Consider the following 21981-nt stretch of genomic DNA (forward strand, 5'->3'; position numbering starts at 1 on the left):
AATACTATATAAATTTGAAATCTTCATCACCAGGAGTTCCTCTTTAGAATAACTCGATAATTCATTCGGCCAAACCGCGTGCACTATGATTTATTTAAGTGCCCGCGTTTACTGCCAGTGTTGTTGCAGCATGTGAATGTCGTCATTACATGGTATGGGGTGGGCAAGGAGGTTGGCTGTCAATGGACTGCCCCCAGCATTAGTTTAAAGCCAGATAGGACGCCGATTTTCCGCTTTGACTCACAATGAATTTAACAGAACTGGAAATTCAGGAAAAAAGCTTCTTAACCAGAGAATCTTAAACGTAAGGTGATGGAAAACTTTAAACTGATTGGCAGGACAAGGCACACCAATGGAAAATAATTATGCGATTGGTCTAAAATAATTGAAATTTTGGTCCACACAATTGCACTTTTTCACTCACCCTCTGAATTTAGTTTTTAAAAAAACTGAACTGAAGAAGAATTTTATTTGTAATATTTTTGTGCGTAGCTCAAAAGATAATATTATAATATTAGTATAAAAATGTACCATGGAGAGATGCGCATCCTGGGAAACATCATTTTGTTAGGTGGCGTCGTAAATTCTACATAGGTGGCATAAATTATATGAAACTATTTTTATTCCCACTGTTCACACATGAACACGAATATATTTAAAGACTTACAATTTTGGACTCCGTTCATATCTTATGTAAATGAATCGAGAGCGATAAATTATATTTAGGATTTTGTTATCTAAGGCGACATGGGTGCAGTGCTCAAAAACATGTAATCTAAGTGCACACTACATGAGTCAGTCACTTGAGATCGTTCCCCGCCTCCTAAAAGGTCCCTTAGTGGGAGACCACAGATAAGGTCCTCGCCGCTCAAGATAGGCAGATGTGCCGGAGCGTGGGACCCCGAAGAGGCGGGGACTATTTACTTAGGCCTTTGCGTAGGCCATTTACTCTAAGATCCGATTCTCATGTCACCTATTTAAACCGAAGATATTTCCAAATAAAATCAGTTTCTTACAAAAACTCAACGAGTAAAGTCTTCTCATTTGGGATTTTACATTTGGTCAATCGATCCTTTAATCGACTCTGCAGTTTCCCCCTACCAAAGGTAAGGGACTCAGAGAAAGGCCAGCTCCTTTAAGCATTGCTAAGTTAATCTTGCAGCTAAAGGTAGCAAAAATAAGTGACTCTTGTTTCCCCCTACCAAAGGTAAGGAACAGAGTTTAAATATAAAAAGCAAAAAGATACAAAAGAATCTTTTATGTTTTAAAACAAGCACCTTATAGTCTATAGCTAAAGGTTGCTTTGTGTACCATTATAAATTGTGGTAAGGCGTGCTTGAGGCCATAAATCAGCAATTGTGAAATTAAAAAGTGCATAACAAAAGTGCCTTATAAATGCTCTAATAGCATTAAATCAGCTCATAAAGAGAGTGCAGTGTATATGCCAAAAGAGCATTAATTAAATAAAAAGTGCCTGAAAACAGTGCCTTGTAAATGCTCTAATAGCATTAAATCAGCTCATAAAGAGAGTGCAGTGTATATGCCAAAAGAGCATAAATGCCAAAATAAATGGCTAAAAAACAAAAAATCTGACTAAAACGTGTCAAACAAAAAAAAAAATCATCTTCAAACATCGACGGAGCCTTAAAGAAGAGAAGGAAGTCAAAAAGTCAAAGGAGCCTCTACCAGCAGCAGAAGTAGCAACAACAGCAGCAGCAGAAGCAGCAACAGCAGTAGCAACAGCAGCAACAACAGCAGCAACACCAGTAGCAACAGCAGCAGCAACAACAACGACATCAGCTAAGTCAAAACAAGAATTTTCTGTTTATCCAAACACACATATATATATAAATACATATAAAATACATATACACGTACTATATATATTAAGAAATTACAAAAAATTTTCAAAATGATGTCAGAAAAGACTATTCAATTCCTTAAGAAGCAGTCCGCAATTATTTTGGAAATTAGAAAGTTGGAAGTAAAACCAACATTAACAGATGTAGAAATTCTAAAATTAAATGAGCTTCAAAAATGTTTCATTGCTAATCATAGCAATTTGTTGAAGATCGGCGTTGTCGATCATGAATATTTTAACACGAAGCAGTATGATTTAATAATGATGATGTTAGAAAAAATTAAAAATAAAAATGAAAAAATTAAGGGCGAGTCGGTAGAAAACACTTTCCCTAAATCAAACACTATCCCTAAATCAACCCCCCCCCCCCTACATTAAACCTTGAAATGTGTGGTCACCCTGAAAAAGAGGGTATAGCACAAAACAACGCTTTAAAAGTAGAGCAGGCATTCCGAATTAATGTTGGCCAATTTCGAGTATATCTAAAAGATACGTCTAAACTAATAGACAGTAGTCAAGATTTCCTTAAAATAAGGAAAAATAAAATTGAATTTTTATGGCATAAAATAGATAACCTGATTGAACAGGTGAATAGTCATTTTGAGAGTTCGCTATTCGAAGAAGAAATTAGCGAACTTGAATTTGACAAACAAAATATTCTAACAGCCATTAAAAGTCGACTCAGTGGCACAATAAATAAAGCTAAAAAGTCGACGGTTGTTAAGGCGGAGGAGTTACCAACCCTGCCTACAATACAGATACCCACTTTCTTTGGTGATTCCAAAGAATAGGATCTTTTTAATGAACTCTTTACAGAGCTCATACATGTGAGAGAGGATCTCAGTCCTTCTCTCAAATTTAATTATCTAAAGTCAGCATTAAAAGGAGAAGCCAGAAATGTGGTTACTCATTTACTGCTCGGCTCTGGAGAAAATTATGAAGCCACTTGGGAGTTTTTGACCAAGCGGTATGAGAATAAAAGAAACATATTCTCAGATCATATGAATAGGCTTATGGATATGCCAAATTTAAATTTGGAATCCAATAAGCAAGTAAAAACATTTATTGACACGATTAACGAGTCAATTTATATCATAAAATTAAAGGCACAATTACCAGAAGATGTGGATGCAATTTTCGCTCACATAATTCTTCGGAAATTCAATAAAGAATCACTCAATTTAAAAAGACAAAAGAAATACAGGCACTTTCTGATGTCATGGACTTTTTAGAGCAAAGGCTCAATTCTATATCATCATTTTCACAGGAAGTAAAACCTGTAAAGAAAATGATTAATAATAACAAGAATAAAAATTATAGTGACAATTGTGCATATTGCAAAATACCAGGGCATTATTTAATTCAATGCCATAAATTTAAAATAATGAATCCAGCAGAACGGTCTGACTGGGTAAGAAAAAATGGGATTTGCCTAAGATGTCTGAGGCATCCGTTTGGAAAAAAATGTATAAGCGAGCAGCTTTGTTCGACTTGTCGTAAACCTCACCATACTTTACTTCACTTTGTAGGTCATAATCCAGAAAAAGTGAATACATGTAGAACAACAGGTCAAGCCTTGTTGGCCACGGCCTTGATTCAAGTAAAGTCAAGGTATGGAGGCTTTGAACAATTAAGAGCATTGATTGATAGTGGCTCTCAAAGCACAATTATATCAGAAGAGTCTGCACAGATTCTAAAATTGAAAAAATTTCGGTCTCATACTGAAATAAGTGGAGTATCTTCCACAGGAACGTGCATCTCCAAGCAAAAAGCGGTTATTTCGATAAGAAATTCTCCGAAAAATTTAGAAATTGAAGCACTTATTCTCCCAAAGCTTATGAAGGCACTTCCAGTCAACACGATTAATGTTGATCAGGAAAAATGGAAGAACTTTAAATTAGCCGACCCCGATTTTAATAAACCGGGTCGTATTGATCTAATCATTGGAGCAGACGTATATACTCACATTCTGCAAAATGGAGTTATAAAAATAGATGGTCTCCTTGGGCAAAAAACTGATTTCGGGTGGATAGTTTCTGGATGTAAAAAATCCAAAGGAAAAGAAACCATTGTAGCCACAACAATAGAAATAAAAGAGTTAGATACTGGGAAGTGGAAGAAGAAGAAAAAGATGATATCGAGTCTGAAATCTGTGAAAATAAATTTATCAAAACGACAAAAAAAGATTCAGATGGGCGATACATTGTGTCAATTCCATTCAAGGAGGATGTCACCTTAGGAGATTCAAAGAAACAATCGATAGCTCGTTACATGAATCTGGAGAAAAAACTAAAAAGAAATGAAAAACTTAAGGTTGACTACACTAAATTCATGAATGAATACATGGATTTAGGACACATGATTGAAGTGAGTGATGAAGGCAAATATTTTTTACCGCACCAGGCAGTGATTAGAGATTCAAGCCTTACGACCAAATTGAGAGTAGTTTTTGATGCTTCAGCAAAAACTACGAATAACAAAAGTTTGAACGACATAATGTGGGTTGGGCCACGAGTTCAAAAAGATATTTTTGACATTATTATTAAATGGAGAAAATGGGAATTTGTGGTTTCGGCAGACATTGAAAAGATGTACCGACAAATTAAAATAGATAATAATGATCAAAAATATCAATATATTTTATGGAGAAATTCTCCAAAAGAAAAAATTAAAACATATAAATTAACCACAGTCACTTACGGAACTGCGTCTGCACCATATTTGGCTACCAGGGTTCTGGTAGATATTGCAGATAAATGTAAAATCCAAGTTATTAGTGCAATAATTAGGAATGATTTCTATATGGATGACCTAATGACTCGAGCTGATTCGGTAGAAGAAGCTAATAAATTAATAACATTAATTTCCCATGAATTGCAGAAAGTTGGATTCAACTTAAGGAAATGGATTTCCAACAATTCCAAAATATTAACCACTGTGGAGGACACAGGGGACAATAAGGTTCTCAATATTATCGAAAATGAATGTGTTAAAACTTTAGGACTAAAATGGGAACCTCAAAATGATTTATTTAAATTCAGCGTAAATTGTAATGAATCAAAAGATATAAATAAGCGCGTTGTGTTATCGACGCTAGCAAAAATATTTGATCCGTTAGGATGGTTGGCACCAGTCACCGTTTCAGGAAAACTTTTTATTCAAAAACTTTGGATAAATAAAAGTGAATGGGATCAGGAATTATCCATAGAAGATAAAAATTATTGTGAAAAATATAAAGAAAATTTATTATTGTTAGAAAATATTCGAATCCCAAGGTGGATTAATTCAAACAGTTCTTCAGTCATTCAGATTCACGGATTTGCGGACGCCTCCGAAAAAGCATATGCTGCAGTAGTCTATGCTAAAGTAGGACCTCATGTTAATATAATAGCTAGCAAAAGTAGAGTCAACCCTATAAAAAATAGAAAGACAATTCCCAATTCCCAAATTGCAGCTCACCTGCTTAGTGAATTAATCCAAAGACTAAAAGGATCAATTGACAATATAATGGAGATCTATGCTTGCAGTGATTCCACGATTACCTTAGCATGGATTAACAGTGGTCAAAGTAAGATCAAATTTATAAGAAGAAGAACGGATGACATTCGGAAATTAAAAAATACTGAATGGAATCATGTTAAGTCAGAGGATAATCCAGCAGATTTAGCATCCAGGGGAGTGGATTCTAACCAGTTGATCAACTGTGATTTTTGGTGGAAAGGTCCGAAATGGCTAGCCGACCCAAAAGAACTTTGGCCTCGGCAGCAGTCTGTAGAAGAACCTGTCTTAATAAATACGGTATTACATGACAAAATAGATGATCCTATTTACGAATTAATAGAAAGGTATTCCAGTATAGAAAAACTTATACGTATAATAGCATACATAAATAGATTCGTGCAGATGAAAACAAAAAATAAAGCCTATTCATCAATTATTTCAGTAAAGGAGATAAGAATAGCGGAAACAGTTGTTATTAAGAAACAACAAGAATACCAGTTTAGGCAAGAGATAAAGTGCCTTAAAATCAAAAAGGAAATCAAGACAAATAATAAAATATTGTCATTGAATCCATTTTTGGACAAGGATGGGGTTCTAAGAGTTGGAGGAAGATTGCAAAACTCCAATGCAGAATTTAATGTTAAACATCCAATCATTTTAGAAAAATGCCACCTAACAAGCTTATTAATAAAAAATGCTCATAAGGAAACATTGCATGGAGGGATAAACCTTATGCGAAACTATATCCAAAGAAAGTATTGGATTTTCGGGTTGAAAAATTCGTTGAAGAAGTATTTAAGAGAATGTGTAAAGTGTGCAACGTATAAACAAAATACAGCTCAGCAAATAATGGGTAACTTGCCAAAATATAGAGTGACGATGACATTCCCGTTTCTTAATACTGGAATAGATTACGCAGGTCCTTATTATGTTAAATGTTCAAAAAATCGTGGCCAAAAAACATTTAAAGGATACGTTGCCGTATTCGTTTGCATGGCCACCAAAGCCATACACTTAGAAATGGTAAGCGATCTAACTTCTGACGCATTTTTAGCAGCACTCAGAAGATTTATTGCTAGACGGGGAAAATGTTCCAATATCTATTCAGACAACGGAACAAATTTTGTAGGAGCCGCAAGAAAATTAGATCAAGAGTTATTTAATGCAATACAAGAAAATATAACGATTGCAGCGCAGCTTGAAAAGGACAGGATTGATTGGCATTTTATTCCCCCGGCAGGACCTCACTTCGGAGGTATTTGGGAAGCTGGGGTTAAGTCAATGAAATACCATTTAAAGCGTATAATCGGCGACACTATTTTGACTTACGAAGAAATGTCAACTCTTTTATGTCAAATAGAAGCATGCTTAAATTCAAGGCCATTATACACTATAGTTAGTGAGATGGACCAACAAGAGGTTTTAACACCAGGTCATTTTTTAATTGGAAGACCACCTTTAGAAATAGTCGAACCAATGGAAGATGAAAAAATCGGAAATTTGGATAGGTGGAGACTTATCAAAAAAATGAGGAAAGATTTCTGGGTTAAGTGGAAAAGTGAATATTTGCATACGCTTCAGCAAAGGAATAAATGGAAAAAGGAAATTCCTAATATAGAAGAAGGGCAAATAGTTTTATTAAAGGATGAGAATTGTCATCCTGCAAGATGGCCTTTAGGAAAGGTGGAAAAGGTCCATAAGGGGAATGATGATAAGGTCCGGGTGGCTAAAGTAAAGATGCAGGAAGGATATATCACTAGACCCGTTACTAAAATTTGTCCCTTGGAAGGAATAAAGTCTGTTGACAAAAATGAGGCTGACCAGGAGCCAAAAAGGCGAAATAGAGCGACATCGGGAATGTCCAAGATCGGAATCATCATGGCAATGTTGTTGTTTGTGTTAAGTTGTCAAGTTTCTAGCGCATTACCTAAAGATATAGCACCAAGATATTCTATAGACAAAATAAATAAAACCTCAGCAATATATCTAGACCCGCTAGGAGATGTTGAGATTGTGAGTACTTCTTGGAATTTGGTTATCTATTATAAAATGGATCCATATTTTAAAATGTTAACAAAGGGTAATGCGCTTATACAAAGTATGAGGAAAGTTTGCGAAAGACTTCATAGCTTTGAAGAGCAATGTAGTCTAGTCTTAGATAATATGCAAAGTCAGTTATCGGAACTTGAAGAAAACAATAAATTGTTTATGATGCAGTCTAGATCTAGAAGCAAGCGTGCTCCTTTCGAATTTATGGGTTCCTTGTATCATATTTTATTTGGTATAATGGATGAAGATGATAGAGAGCAATTAGAAGAAAATATGAAGAATTTGTTAGATAACCAGAACAACCTTGAATATGCTGTGTTTGCCGGCTGCGCACGGGTTTCCGGCCCGATGCTGGGGTCAGCACTTTAACGTAATGGTATTAAATTTCGTGCACTGAGCCAACTGGTCTAGCTCGTTGGCCCGTGTTAACTATCCCCCCTTCAAGATTGCGGCCGTCCTCGGTTGGTCCTAATTCAGCGATCATCCCGTTTAACTGGATTGCAGATCTCCGCGCTCCGATGTACCGTAGACAGGTGATGCCGATGCAAACCAATGCACAACAAATCGCTGCTGCGATAAATATTATGCGATGATGATGATTAGTATCAATTTCTCTCCCGAACTCTTTGATGAACTCCAAGTTACGTTCACTTAGCTGGTGAAGGTAGGGGAGGCTCAGAATATCTCTGTTGGCGGTGATATTCAATGATGGGGAACTCGCTACCCCTGGAGCTCTTGTTTGGGCCTTGTCATGATTTACAAAAGTGGTGTCATTTATCACGACGCGATCGTTGAAGGTGATGAGATGTGTGCCGCGTAGGTAGACTTCCGTTTCGTTGTCTACCGTGACCCTGGCTGGCCGGTCATTGATGATGATGATACCCTCGTCCACGCGGGTGAGCGGGTGTAGGTCACTTGGTTGTGACTCGCAATGTGCTAGGACGCCCGCATGTAGTTCCCTGGCGCATGAGCTTTCCGTTGATAGTTGGCAAAAGGTAGCCCCCGATGTTGGGATGCAATTTTTGATTGTGTGGACTACTTCACCACACTTTGCTACCATGTTGTCGGTTATCCGCAGCATAACTCCTTTGCTAGTGACTGGGAAAATAGTGACCTTTTTGCAAGATAATTTTATTCTGGGAAATTTGATAATAAAGTGTATCATGTTAGGGGATTGCAGTATTTTTACAGACGATGCGGACATAAGATCCCCTATGGGGGTATCGGTGGGTTCTTTCAGCCAAACTGATTTTAAGTCTGCATGATCTAGGATATTTGGGCTGACAATATTGTTTTTTGCCAGTGTTACAGCCAACATTAAGTTCTGTAACTCCATCATTAGCATTCTATTCCTAGCCAGCAGTGTCTCGTATAAATGGCCGGTGTCAATTTGGATATTTTTGTGTGTTTGCAGGATTTGATTTACTGTTGTTGTTAATTGGTTAATCCGATTTTGTACCCTAGTGTTAATTTTGATCTGCCTATTGTTTGACTGTGTCAACTGCCATTCTGTGAACGTCCCCGCTACTACCTTTAGCATTGAGCCTAGAAAATCTAAACTCCTTGCTATTCTGTGGTGGACTTTTAGCGAATCCAGCGTATCCCGAAGGTGCGAGGTATCCACGTCTAGCAATTTCCTCATATGAGACTGCGGAAACATCTCGTTCATGCTGCTTGTTTCTTCGACTATGCGCATGTATTCCGAGAGATTTGCTGAGTGGGTCACATATGCGAGTTCTTCCCATACCAGGATTTCTCCATCTATGATGGGGATATACCTTGTTTGCGAATAGTCAGTGACGCGCGCTGACACCAATGCCAGTGAGAGGAGGATGAAAATTCTGCACCTGTGGAAATGTATTTTTTAGTCGCTTATTCTTGTTCGCCGAGGTTTAACCCATCACCAATTAATACTAAATTAATACCAATTAAAACTACAACGTCGCGCCTTTGGCAACGGACCTAATATCTACTAAATCGAAGTATGCCAAACGGCTGATAATAGGTAGTGATAATAAAAAATTAAAAATTAAGGGAGAGAGTCATTTTAAATTGTCCTTTTGGACCACCCTCCCTTCAATGAGGACCGTGGTCCCCAGGTCTGCTTGTATGGCTTTTTCCTCACACAAGGGAGTGAGTTTATTGCCAAGTCTTCTGTTAGTTTTGACCAAAACTTTTTCGCCCACTTCGAAGACTCTATTTTGCCGAGAAACATTCTCTCTAGACCTTAGCGCGTCTTGGGCACTCTTAATTTTGTCAACAATCCGTTCTCGTGTGTCGTCCGTGCACTCTTGTACTGCGTCGACTGGCCTCTTATCGATGACCGAATGGATTGATTTGTTATATTTGGTTGTGGCTAACAGAATTATCTCCACGGTGTCGCTCATGCCCTTGTCAATTTTTAGGCACCTGGCGAGCTCTAGTAGGGTGCTGTGAAAACGTTCCACTTGCCCGTTTGACACACTGTGAAGGGGCGGCGCATTCGTGATGCTGACGCCAAAATGGTTGTCAAGCATGGCCGTGATCGTGTGCGATTTTAACGATGGCTCGTTATCGCAGTAAATCACTTTGGCCTTTGGGAAAAAATTCATGACCTGTAACAAGGCCGGTTTCAAGTCCTCAATTGTTCTTGACGGTACATGCTGTACGACGGCGAATTTCGAAAACTTGTCGATGCAAGTGAGGAAATATTTTTTGTCTGTTGAGAAAATGTCTATGTGTAGCATTTCTCCTACATGAGAGGGAATCGGGGACTCGCCAATCTCTTGCTTTTTAGGATGCCTATCATACTTTGCTTTAGCGCATGTTTTGCAGTTTTGCACAATTTCATTGGCCAGTTTGGCCATTTTTGGGAAGTAGTATTCTGTGAGAACCTGCTTCACATTTTCTTGGGCCGATCGGTGGGCCCTATTGTGTTCTGCCAGTATGATTTCCCTTTTCTCCTCGACCCCAAAAATATCTGTAACACGGTTTTTGCAGTGCCAGAATTTTGTAGTCGGGAATCTCCGGACTAAGTCGTCCTGCACCGTTGCTAGCGTGTGCAAATCGCAATGGAGGGCGTTTACGCCCTTGGGGACTATTGCGTCCGCAAGGTCATTGAGTAATGATTCCTTGTCAGTGAAGTTGATTGTATGTCGTTTCTTATTTCGAAAGAGGACGAAAGAGCGTTTTAGCGGAAAGCGGGCCTCTTCCAGAATTAGTTGGTTCTGGAAGCAATTTAGGGGCTTATCCGTAGTTTCTATGGTGTGAGTGAGGGAAATCTCACTGTGAATGGTCGCACCACATGATTCTGCGTCCTGTTCTTCTATGGCATTGATTTGCTGCCTAGACAGGGCATCAGCAACCAAATTTTCTTTTCCCGGTTTATAGACCACCTTCGCACCCGTTTCCTCGATGCGACCCTTCCATCTTTTAATTTTTGCGTTAGGGTTAGAGTCTGATACCGAGAATGACAATGGTTGATGGTCGGTGAAGATAGTTATATCTTTCACCGCATATAAATAGTGCCTCAGTTTGGCCAAAGCCCAAACGATGGCCAATAATTCCCTTTCGTTTGTGGCGTAGTTCATTTCCCTGTCCTTTAATGTCCTCGAGATCATTGTAATAGGACGGTTTTCCTGTGAAAGCACTGCTCCAATACCGTAGGCTGAAGCATCCGTCGTTAGATGGAATGGCTTCTTGTAATCCGGGTATCGGAGCATAACATCTTCGGATGCTAAAATGTTGCGCAGTTTTTCAAAAGAATTTTTTTGCGCCTCATTGAATTGTACTTGGACGTGTCGCGATCTGTGTCTGCTTACACTTCCGTTTTCGCCCTTTAAGATGTCCGAAATAGGCCTTGCTATGGCTGCGAAGTCCTTAATGAAGCATCTGTAGTAGCTCGCGAGACCTAGAAATGATCTAACCTCAAACACCGTTTTTGGTTCAGGGAACTCTTTAATGGCCCTGACCTTTTCTGGGTCAGTGGTAGTGCCATCACTGGTGACTATAAAGCCAAGAAAGTTTACGCTTTTTTTAAAAAAACTTGACTTTTTCACTGAGACTCTCATATTTGCATCGCTTATGGTTTTTAAAACCCAATCCACGTGCTTGACATGAGCATTCTCGTTTTCTGAGAAGATTATTACATCGTCGACATAGACATAGCAAGTCTTGCCGATTTGCTCTCTGAGAATGTCATCAATGGCTCTCTGGAAGATGCTGGCAGCATTTCTCAAGCCAAAGGGAAGCCTCTTGAATTCGTACTTCCCCCCGCTTACGGAGAAGGAAGTTTTTTCGCGGTCATTTTCCGCTAAGATGATCTGGTGATACCCTGACTTGAGGTCCAATGTCGTGAAGAATTTGGCCTTGCCCAAGTTGCTCAGTATCATGGAGATATCTGGCATAGGGTATTTGTCTGGGATAGTTCTTTCGTTTAGCTTACGAAAGTCTATGACTAATCGTCTATTTTGATTGCCGGCCTCGTCGGTTCCTTTTTTATCAACCACCCATATTGGGTTGTTATACGGAGACACCGACTTTTGAATTATACCATTTTTAAGCAGGTTTTGGATTTCGTTGTTGACGAAATCTGCTGCCCCCATGGGGTATGGATATAATTTAGCGTAAATGGGTTCTTCGCTAGTAGTCCTAATCGTGGCCACTACCGATGTGTTATATGGCAGGGCCTCGTTGGGATCTGCGAAGGCGTTTTTTCGGCTCCTTATCATCCCTAGAAATGCCTTCTTCACCAAAGGTGGTGCATCTGCGCACTCCACGTTAGTGAAGTTGACGTCAGTGCATTTATGGAATGAAATCTTCTCAACTTCCTGACCCCATTTGAGTTGGGCGGAGGCGAGGCAAAGTGATGCACCGGCCTGTGTTAACAGGTCGGCCCCGATTATACCGTCGAATGTTGTAAGATCTGGTAGAATGAAAAAAGTCGCTTTCAAATTAAAAATCGAGACGAAGCATTTTTTTGTAACGATGGTGGTGCCGTGAATTGAATGAATTTCGAAAGGGGAGTCCACCGGGCAGACACCCTTTAGCTCTTTGCGAGGCCGGATGAAATTTTTTGATGCGCCGGTGTCTAAGAGGAATTTCATTGGTACCCCTGCTACTCTTCGTCTGATGACGGGTAACAGGGATTTACCCCTAAAAAATTGAGGTAGTCAGAGTCATACTCGGTAATGGCATCGTCGTCTATTTTCGATTCCGCTTTGGCGGCGGCGGCGGCATATGCTCCTGTCTTTTCTTCCGCATTCTGCGTAATGAAGTTAACTTTTTGTTGTTTCCTCACGGTGCCTGTGCGCTCGGAGGTGGCTGGTCGTCTTTTCCGGTAGGTATTTGCCTGGGTCGGCTGCATCAACTTAGAAAGTGAGGGATCGACCTCCATAGGCTCCGGTGGGCCGTCGTCTTTGTAATTTTTGGTACCTTGCGGGTCGGCGTGGACCTGTGCCCTATGCTGCCTATTAAAATACGGGTTTTAGGTATTACTAGGTTGTGGGTCATGGCGGTCGTACTTGTCGAGTTGACGACCCTGCGCTTTTGCAGCAGGTTTGCGATCTTTGTCTTCTTGACTTCTTGCGAAACTAGCTGCGAAAACGTACCTCTCGTGGTTAGATTCCACTTCTTGCGCTAAGGCCAAGGCTGACGGCATGTCTTTCGGCTTTGCCGCGAAAAGCACGTCAGTGAGGTTGCGTTTAAGTCCCGAGATGAAAACACGCAAGGCGTCCTCTCGGAATTTTTCGCACAATATCTTAGCCGCCGATGGCTCGTGAGACATATGGGCTTTATTTGTGAGTAAGGTGAGTTTTTTCTCAACCTCATCATAATACTCCAACAGGGTCATGTTGTTTGCCTGTCTTAAAGTGCTCATGTCCTGCTCAATGACATGCATTGGGCGTTTGTCACTGTACGTGAAATCGAGCCGATTTATAATGGCATCGAAATTCAGTACGGTGCCAAACGAGGATAAAACGCTATTGGCCGCGCCCCTAATTTTGTTCCTAATAATTGTCACTGCCTCGTAATGGCGAGAGGTGCCGTCGTAATCTCTAAATATGCGATACGCAGCAACCGCCGCTTGTCGCCACGAAACATATGATTCCTGTGACCCCGAGAATTCCGGCAAATATTTAACGGCGTCTAAAGTCCTGTCACATGGTACGCTACTAGTTATGTCTACGGGTAGGTAAGCCTTGATTGCGGGGGCCACTGCTGCGGTGGGCGCGACCCGTGTTGCTGCCAACTGGCTGGCCAGATCCTCAATTTTTTGACGCATTTCATTTTGTGCGAGCTCGTTTCTGGCAGCCTCGTCCGCTAAAGTATTGGCTACCACTGCCTGTATTACAGCTTTGAGTTGTTCTGGGTCTATCGCCATTGTAGGGGAATTCGCGGTTGCACGTCTTAGAGGGGAAGGCTGATTTTCACAATCGGACTCTGAGTCCGTGGAGTATGGTGTACTATTCCTATACTGTGAGAAATTCGCTTAGGTATGCAAAAGCTGCCTGTGTGGGCAGCAGTTGACCAAAGCCAAACAAACAACAACTAAAGACAAAGGCTGCAGCGTCGAATGTCGCGCTTGAACTGAATGGAAACACAAAACAACAACAATAAATGAAAAGCGAACGTATGCGCCGTTATAAAAGACAATTATACGATTTTTGTTTTTGTTAACATTGATGCGAGACCATATTTTAGCGTATCTGCTGGATTAATAATTCTTTTATTATTATATATTTTTTTTAAATATTCACAGACTTAAAATGCGTTTAGCATCGGTTCCCACTCACATAATTTTTTGTTTTTGGTGTGTGTGTTATTTTGTCACTAATTCCCTTCACTTTTCCCGCGCCGCTGTCTTTTGCTTTGCCGCAAATTAAGTAGCTGTGTGGGTGGTGTTAGTGATTTCTACCACTGGTTGGGCGCCAGATATTCATATCGCTGCTGTCCAATATATTAGGTTGAGAGGAACTTTCCTCTTTTAACTACCAGCCTTGTGGTCTGGTAGAGTAATTAATACAAGTATGTTTTGCGACGAACAGTCGGAGTGATAATGTAGACGAGCAACCGCTCTTTATTAAAGTCAAACATAAACTGAATATAAAAAATGAATCTTACAGCTAACAAAAGACTCGCAGCGGCCACGCAAATATGCTGTGTTTGCCGGCTGCGCACGGGTTTCCGGCCCGATGCTGGGGTCAGCACTTTAACGTAATGGTATTAAATTTCGTGCACTGAGCCAACTGGTCTAGCTCGTTGGCCCGTGTTAACTTGTATAACTACGTGTTTTAACCTTCTAACTTGCGTCGCCAGACATTAGCTATACAAACGATTCTATTATTTTTATTACTATTATATTTAAAATATTTATAATTGACAACACAATTTGACAAGATCGCTAAATAATTTATATTAAACAAATGCTACAATATTATTAAATAAGACATACACGCAAATAATAATACAAATAAACATAATAAAACACAAACTTTGACTAACCTCCGCGCTGTCCGAACTCATTTTACCCAATTACAACATGAAGAATTCAGAGTACTCTGAATTACCATTGAAAATTCATTCGCTTCATTCATTCTTAGAACACATTCAGTTAGTTTATTTCGATCGGACGCCTGTTAGTCCGAATACATACGAAGTGAACGCAAAGAGAACGCGACCAACTGAATGGCATGTATTCTGAATACGCAGTAAAACGAATCGATACTGGAGAATAGTGTTATGCATCCCTCTAGTACGCTGCGTTCTTTATGTCGTTCAAAGTAACGGGGCGGGGTTCACCCGGCTCCCCTACTATTATCAGTTTTCTTGAATCACCGAATTGAAATTGTATTACGGTTCCTGACGAAAATATTATTTTGACTGATTTATTTCTTAAACCAAAGTTAATATTTGGTGAGGATTTCAGAGAAAACCAAGGAGAAGTAATTAGGGCATTCAAAAGTGATTAAAAGTTGATTAAAAAGTGATTAGTGATTAAAGTGATTAAAAGTGAGTGTCTACACCCCAGTTTCACAAATAGGACAACCTCGGTATTAATTCGAGTTTTTTTTATACGGTAACTGGCGGTAACTGTCGTTTGCACATTTACGGGAAATTAGCAAAGAATTGAACAAATGTGTTCAAATACAATACAACGCTGACGACTAAAAATCGGACAAGTGGACCCGATAACGGACGCACAACTATAATTTGATTAATGTCTGTACTTGTATTTGCAAAATGCTGAAATTAATACGAGAATACATTTTTGTTTTTGAAAAATCCAGACATAGAACTTGCAACAAACGGCTGAACTTTTAACTTCGTAAATACCATATGTAAGAATACTAATTTTGTAAATGATCAAATGGTCAGTTCAAATATTATTTATTTTCAATATTCCCAACATTCAAATTTCAAAGCGGACTATCGATACATTTTTAAAAACAACCCACAAAATCCATATCAATTGGAAACATATATGTATCGATATGAGCAGCAGAACTCCGATGGCGATAGCAACTCGGACAGATGATTTTTGGATAGCCACTGCAACCGTTCTAGTGCAGAATCGGTCAGGACTGTTCGTTCCCTGCAGGGCCTTGTTAGATTCTGGCTCTCAACTGCACTGGGTCACCTCTCGGCTTGCAAATCAACTGCAACTTAAGAGGTGGAGGTCGTCCGGCTCCGTCACTGTAATCGGGGATACCAATTTCGCGACTGATGGATTCTCGGTAGGAATTGCGATTCGGTCTGTCACTTCGGATTTCTCAACGGCGCATTTTCTCAATGGTGGTCCGCCTTCGTCGTTTGACGAGCCAGATATAACGGGCCTTAACTATAATCGGCTTGACTCTTGGCAACGCATCTCCTTTCTTCAGCAAATATTTTGGTCGCGATGGAAGGAAGAGTACTTGACGTTGCTCCAGCAGCGCTCCAAGTGGCGCACCCCAAAGCCTGGCGTAGCCGTGGACAACGTCGTTCTTGTTAAGGACGAGAATCTACCCCCAATGAGATGGCCTTTGGCGAGGACATGCAGTAGATTCCTGGCAGAGACGGCGTCGCTCGAGTTGCAGAATTGAGGACCGCGTCTGGAGTAATAAGGCGGGCAGTGAACAAGCTGTGTCTGCTTCCCATTGAGGACTCTGTTGGAATCCAAGCTTCCAACGCGGGGCGGATGTTGGGTTATGCAGTCGCCAAAACTGTGCAGTATACTAATCTCATACTTTTTAATATTGTAAGCCGAAGTAGTCAGTGGTAGCAGTTGCGATGCCCACAGGACAAACCGCTGTTCTCGCACGCATTTATCTGTACGGCGCTCATTCCTTGTTCTTTTTGTTATCTACCTACGTTAAGCTTGGGCGCTGCATTTCGGCTGTCTGTCCCGCCAATTGCCACTTCTTCGTCTGTCGGAAGAGACTAAACTTGTGCATTCGATATAGCTCTTTGTCGGGCCTAGCTGCTGTAAACAATTCGCGAAATAAACAGTAAAGTAAAATAAACAAACTTTCCTCGGCTATTTATTATTCACAAAAGCTTTTAAAAAACTCAATAGCTAAACACAGCCATTTATTCTTATTTTCGATTCGTTGGCGGTCACCTGACGACATCGAGCGATTGCCATATTGCGGGATTATCTCACCTGTGATACAAGGCAAAGTATGCGAATGCGCTGGCGCATATCTTCAACAAGGATAATATGCCCTCTCTACTCTATGAGGTGCCGCAACAGCAGAATCTCACAGATTGCGGCCTCTATCTGCTGCAGTATGTGGAGCAATTCTTTACAAAACCCTTCATCAACTATACACTGCCCATTGGGGAGCTGAGCAATTGGTTTGACATGCTCACAGTAACTAAGAACCGTAAGGATATCGCTAATCTCACCCAGAAGCTAATGAATGAAAGCAATCAGCAGCGCAAAATTTTGCCGGTCATTAAGTTTACCTCATTAAATGGCCAACTAGTGATGGATGAGGATAGCGAGGAGGAGAATTTTAAAGAAGAGCATATGCCAGGCCACCGGTACCGGTTGGCGAAAATGTGAAAAGGGTTTGATTCTCGTCGGGTTAGTCTTCTCTCTGTTTGGCCATCGTCGGCGGCGGTGGTCTCCTCATCGCCGCTGCTCACCAGCACCACGGCATCTTCATTAACGTCCCTGCTTAGTATCCACTTGCGATTCCGGCGCAGGTGACTCCGCTGTGCGCGTTCTGCTGGTGTGGCGAGGATATGGATGCAACATTCGATTGCACCCGCGATTGAGATCCACCAGCTGTCTCTTCCGATTTATTGCTAACAGAGGCATGTGCGGCATGGTTCCTCGACTGGATATACTGGGAGATTGCGGGAGCATCTCCAGCTGGTTGCATGCCCTGCAGACCATTACTCGTCATTGAAGAATTGGAGGTTATAGCCGTAGAGTTGAGACTTCCCTGTTTATTGCCAAATGAACCTTGGTTGTCTTGAGAACCAGCAGCTTGATAGCCATTGTTATCCTTTGCAAAATGGCACTTCTTCTGTTTCTTGTTCTTGGTATTAGTATTGGCGTCTTGATCCGATGATATCACTTGGCCAGCATTGGTGTCTTCATCCACCGACGATATCACTTGGCCAGCATTGGTGTCTCCCGGAGAGCAAGGACTTTTCTTGTGCTTCTTGCCTTTGGTTGCACTTGCTGGAGAGAGCTCTTCACGTACCGCTTGGTCCTTCAAAACAGCTTCTTTGCGATCCATTTTGGAGCCGGATTCAACAGTACAACCAACATACGTACGTTATGGGCTAATCCGACTGAGATGAAGTTTCTCGTTTCGATTGCAAATTCTCGGGCTGCTTGATGTGCAAAGTTAACTGGATGGTTGAACAGTCACCATACACGGTGACTTTGATCACTATATTCCTTTCATTTTCCTATCTGTGTGATTTATACGATATTTAATATCTCTCTATTTTTATTGTTGGGGTAAACGGCGTTCCAAGTGCTGTATCCAAAAATCATCTGTGCGAGTTGCTATCGCCATCGGAGTTCTGCTGCTCATATCGATACATATATGTTTCCAATTGATATGGATTTTGTGGGGTGTTTTTAAAAATAGGTATCGATAGTCCGCTTTGAAATTTGCATGTTGCGTATATTAAATTAAATAATATTTGAACTGGCCACATATAGGCATTTAAGCGAGTCTAAGCTAAGCTAAGTTCTTTACTTTTCATTTACAAAATTAGTATTCTTACATGTGGTATTTACGAAGTTAAAAGTTCAGCCGTTTGTTGCAAGTTCTTTGTATGGGAATTTCAAAAAACAAAAATGTATTCTCGTATTAATTTCAACAGACATTAATCAAATTATAGTTGTGCGTCCGTCATCGGGTCCACCTGTCCGATTTTTAGTCGTCAGCATTGAGCTCCTCTTTAAACAAAAACATTGTGAAGCCCTATTTGCTACTCCGGTCGCGCAGTAAATTCTCACTATCAAATTAGGTAACTATTTACAAAAGGCTCTCCTATTATTTTTTTAAGCGAGTGCGCCAGTAAGATCGGTCGGTGGGTCACACTGGACAAAGCAGGCGGGCCACACTAATATAGGCAAATGCCACGCAGACGGCGGCCACACTAAGCCCAGCCAGGAGCTATATAAGGCGGGCGACTGTCAGCTATTAGTCACTCCGTATCCGACACCGATCGGTAGTGGTAGCTTCGGGGAAGGCGGACGCACCTTAGTCAGTTGACGGTGTCCAGGACGACATCGTACGACTTCTCTGGCCCAGATACAGCAGCAATAACTTATCTGGTATGTCGAAGTCATTTTTCTTGTTTCGAAACACGAAGTTAACGATCACAAAGGCATCACGCGCCGCGATCTTTATGTCTTTTAATTTAAGGATGCGAGTTTTTACCGGCTTCCCAACTATCAGCTGTTTTTTTTTTAAGATCCCCAAATACATTACCATTTTCAAAGCTCGACTTATACAATTTTTAACAGAAGCTAATAAATTAGTTTATACCGTATTTGGTATCCCAACGTTTGAAACCAAATACTGATAATGCTATAATACATAATGCTAATACAACTACAGAGCAAACAGAAGTCCTGCCCTAGCTCTCGTATAAGTAGAACACTTTTTGTTTTTTGGTTCGACTATATATATATCCGCACTATTTATTACAAAATAACTATCTTATATACCGAATATAATAAAAAAAATTGGGATGGCCAACCCTTATTTTTTAATAACTTTTTGGTGTCGCAAGGTCCAAAGTGAGTAGAAAAGAAATGGCACTCTATTATTATTATTATTATCTATTATTATTTTCAAATATTCAATACTTCTCGTCGGCTTATTTTGGTAAAAAGTGTCGATATATAAATTTCTAACGATTTGTCAAAAAACTTTTTGCCACGCCCATTTTAACGCTCTAAAGTCGGCAAACTAATCACACCCACGCTTTGGACAAATTTTTAAATTTTTTCCATGTTATTTCTTAATATCTATCGATATCAGAAAAAAGTAATAAAATTTCGCGTTCGTTTTTACACTAGCTGAGTAACGGGTCGGAAAACTCGAACAAAGAAACAACAAATTATAAGGATGATGATACCGATTAAAGGCAATCTATTCGTGCTCCTCCTCCTCCAACAGATCGCTTGGCAATTCACTGTGTTTGTTCCAGATTCTTATGGCATTCTTTTCGATCTGACTGAATCGCTTTAAGTCTTCAGCATTCTCCACGCTTTTGCCGCCTTTGATATCAACTCTTGTGGGTTTACGTCTCAATGCTTTTTCCGGTAGGACCTCACGAAATTAAAGTAGCAATTACTCGTGATTGGTCCAAGTTTGGTGCACTTCACCTTGGCACAAGCTTTCTTGGCTTTTTGCTTGGCACATACTTTGGGCTTAGCACAAGCTCGGCGTAGGGATCTTGTCATCGGACTGATATATAGAATATATTCGCCAATTCTGAAAAGAAAAGGAAAAGGGAAATTAATATGATATTTATTTGATGTGAACGATGTCAGCATACAGTGATGGAGTATGTTTTTCCGCATGTGAATGTTGGCCCCAGAATACGCAGGGGAAGAGAAGGCCTCTACAAGGATAAAAAGTTAAGCCCATATTAGGTATAATTCAAAATTACTCAAGTTTCCTGAAATCCGAGTTAATATGGCACCAAGCTGATATTTTGGGCTTGACAAACATTAATTTAAAATACTATATAAATTTGAAATCTTCATCACCAGGAGTTCCTCTTTAGAATAACTCGATATTTCATTCGGCCAAACCGCGTGCACTATGATTTATTTAAGTGCCCGCGTTTACTGCCAGTGTTGTTGCAGCATGTGAATGTCGTCATTACAAGGTATGGGGTGGGCAAGGAGGTTGGCTGTCAATGGACTGCCCCCAGCATTAGTTTAAAGCCAGATAGGACGCCGATTTTCCGCTTTGACTCACAATGAATTTAACAGAACTGGAAATTCAGGAAAAAAGCTTCTTAACCAGAGAATCTTAAACGTAAGGTGATGGAAAAGTTTAAACTGATTGGCAGGACAAGGCACACCAATGGAAAATAATTATGCGGTTGGTCTAAAATAATTGAAATTTTGGTCCACACAATTGCACTTTTTCACTTACCCTCTGAATTTAGTTTTTATAAAATCTGAACTGAAGAAGAATTTTATTTGTAATATTTTTGTGCGTAGCTTAAAAGATAATATTATAATATTAGTATAAAAATGTACCGTGGAGAGATGCGCATCCTGGGAAACATCATTTTGTTAGGTTGCGTCGTAAATTCTACATAGGTGGCATAAATTATATGAAACTATTTTATTCCCACTATTGCTCGTGCCAAACTCTTTTCGGCTAACAAACTCGGTAGAGCATAGATATACTTTAAATGGTCGGAAACTACCTGTTACATACTTTTCAAAGAGTGTAGTATATACTTTCACTCTACGAGTATCGTGTATAACTACGTGTTTTAACCTTCTAACTTGCGTCGCCAGAAGCTATACAAACGATTCTATTATTTTTATTACTATTATAGTTAAAATATTTATAATTGACAACACAATTTGACAAGATCGCTAAATAATTTATATTAAACAAATGCTACAATATTATTAAATAAGACCCACACGCAAATAATAATACAAATAAACATAATAAAACTCAAACTTTGACTAACCTCCGCGCTGTCCGAACTCATTTTACCCAATTACAACATGAAGAATTCAGAGTACTCTGAATTACCATTGAAAATTCATTCGCTTCATTCATTCTTTGAACACATTCAGTTAGTTTATTTCGATCGGACGCCTGTAAGTCCGAATACATACGAAGTGAACGCAAAGAGAACGCGACCAACTGAATGGCATGTATTCTGAATACGCAGTAAAACGAATCGATACTGGAGAATGGTGTTATGCATCCCTCTAGTACATGTGGCCGTCGTTTTTCAATTTGTTGCTGCCGGGGAAGGCACATTAGGCGCTACCAGCTCCTGCACACCGTTATCCAGGGGGAATTCCATCCCCTCTGTGACAAAATTACAGCAACGTGTCATCAGGCCAAGGTACTGGAGCAGATCTTCGT

General features: G+C 40.1%; 3 pseudogenes; 1 reads left to right on the forward strand and 2 right to left on the reverse strand.

The window, feature by feature from the left end:
- Positions 1-16950: 16950 nt before the first annotated feature.
- CR46175 lies at positions 16951-17403 on the forward strand (annotated as a pseudogene).
- On the reverse strand, positions 17392-18081 carry CR46176 (annotated as a pseudogene).
- Positions 18082-20049: 1968 nt separating this feature from the next.
- On the reverse strand, positions 20050-20315 carry CR46177 (annotated as a pseudogene).
- Between the last annotated feature and the right edge of the window lie 1666 nt (positions 20316-21981).

The sequence above is a fragment of the Drosophila melanogaster genome, chromosome Y (assembly GCF_000001215.4).
Source record: "Drosophila melanogaster chromosome Y".
NCBI lineage: Eukaryota > Metazoa > Arthropoda > Insecta > Diptera > Drosophilidae > Drosophila > Drosophila melanogaster.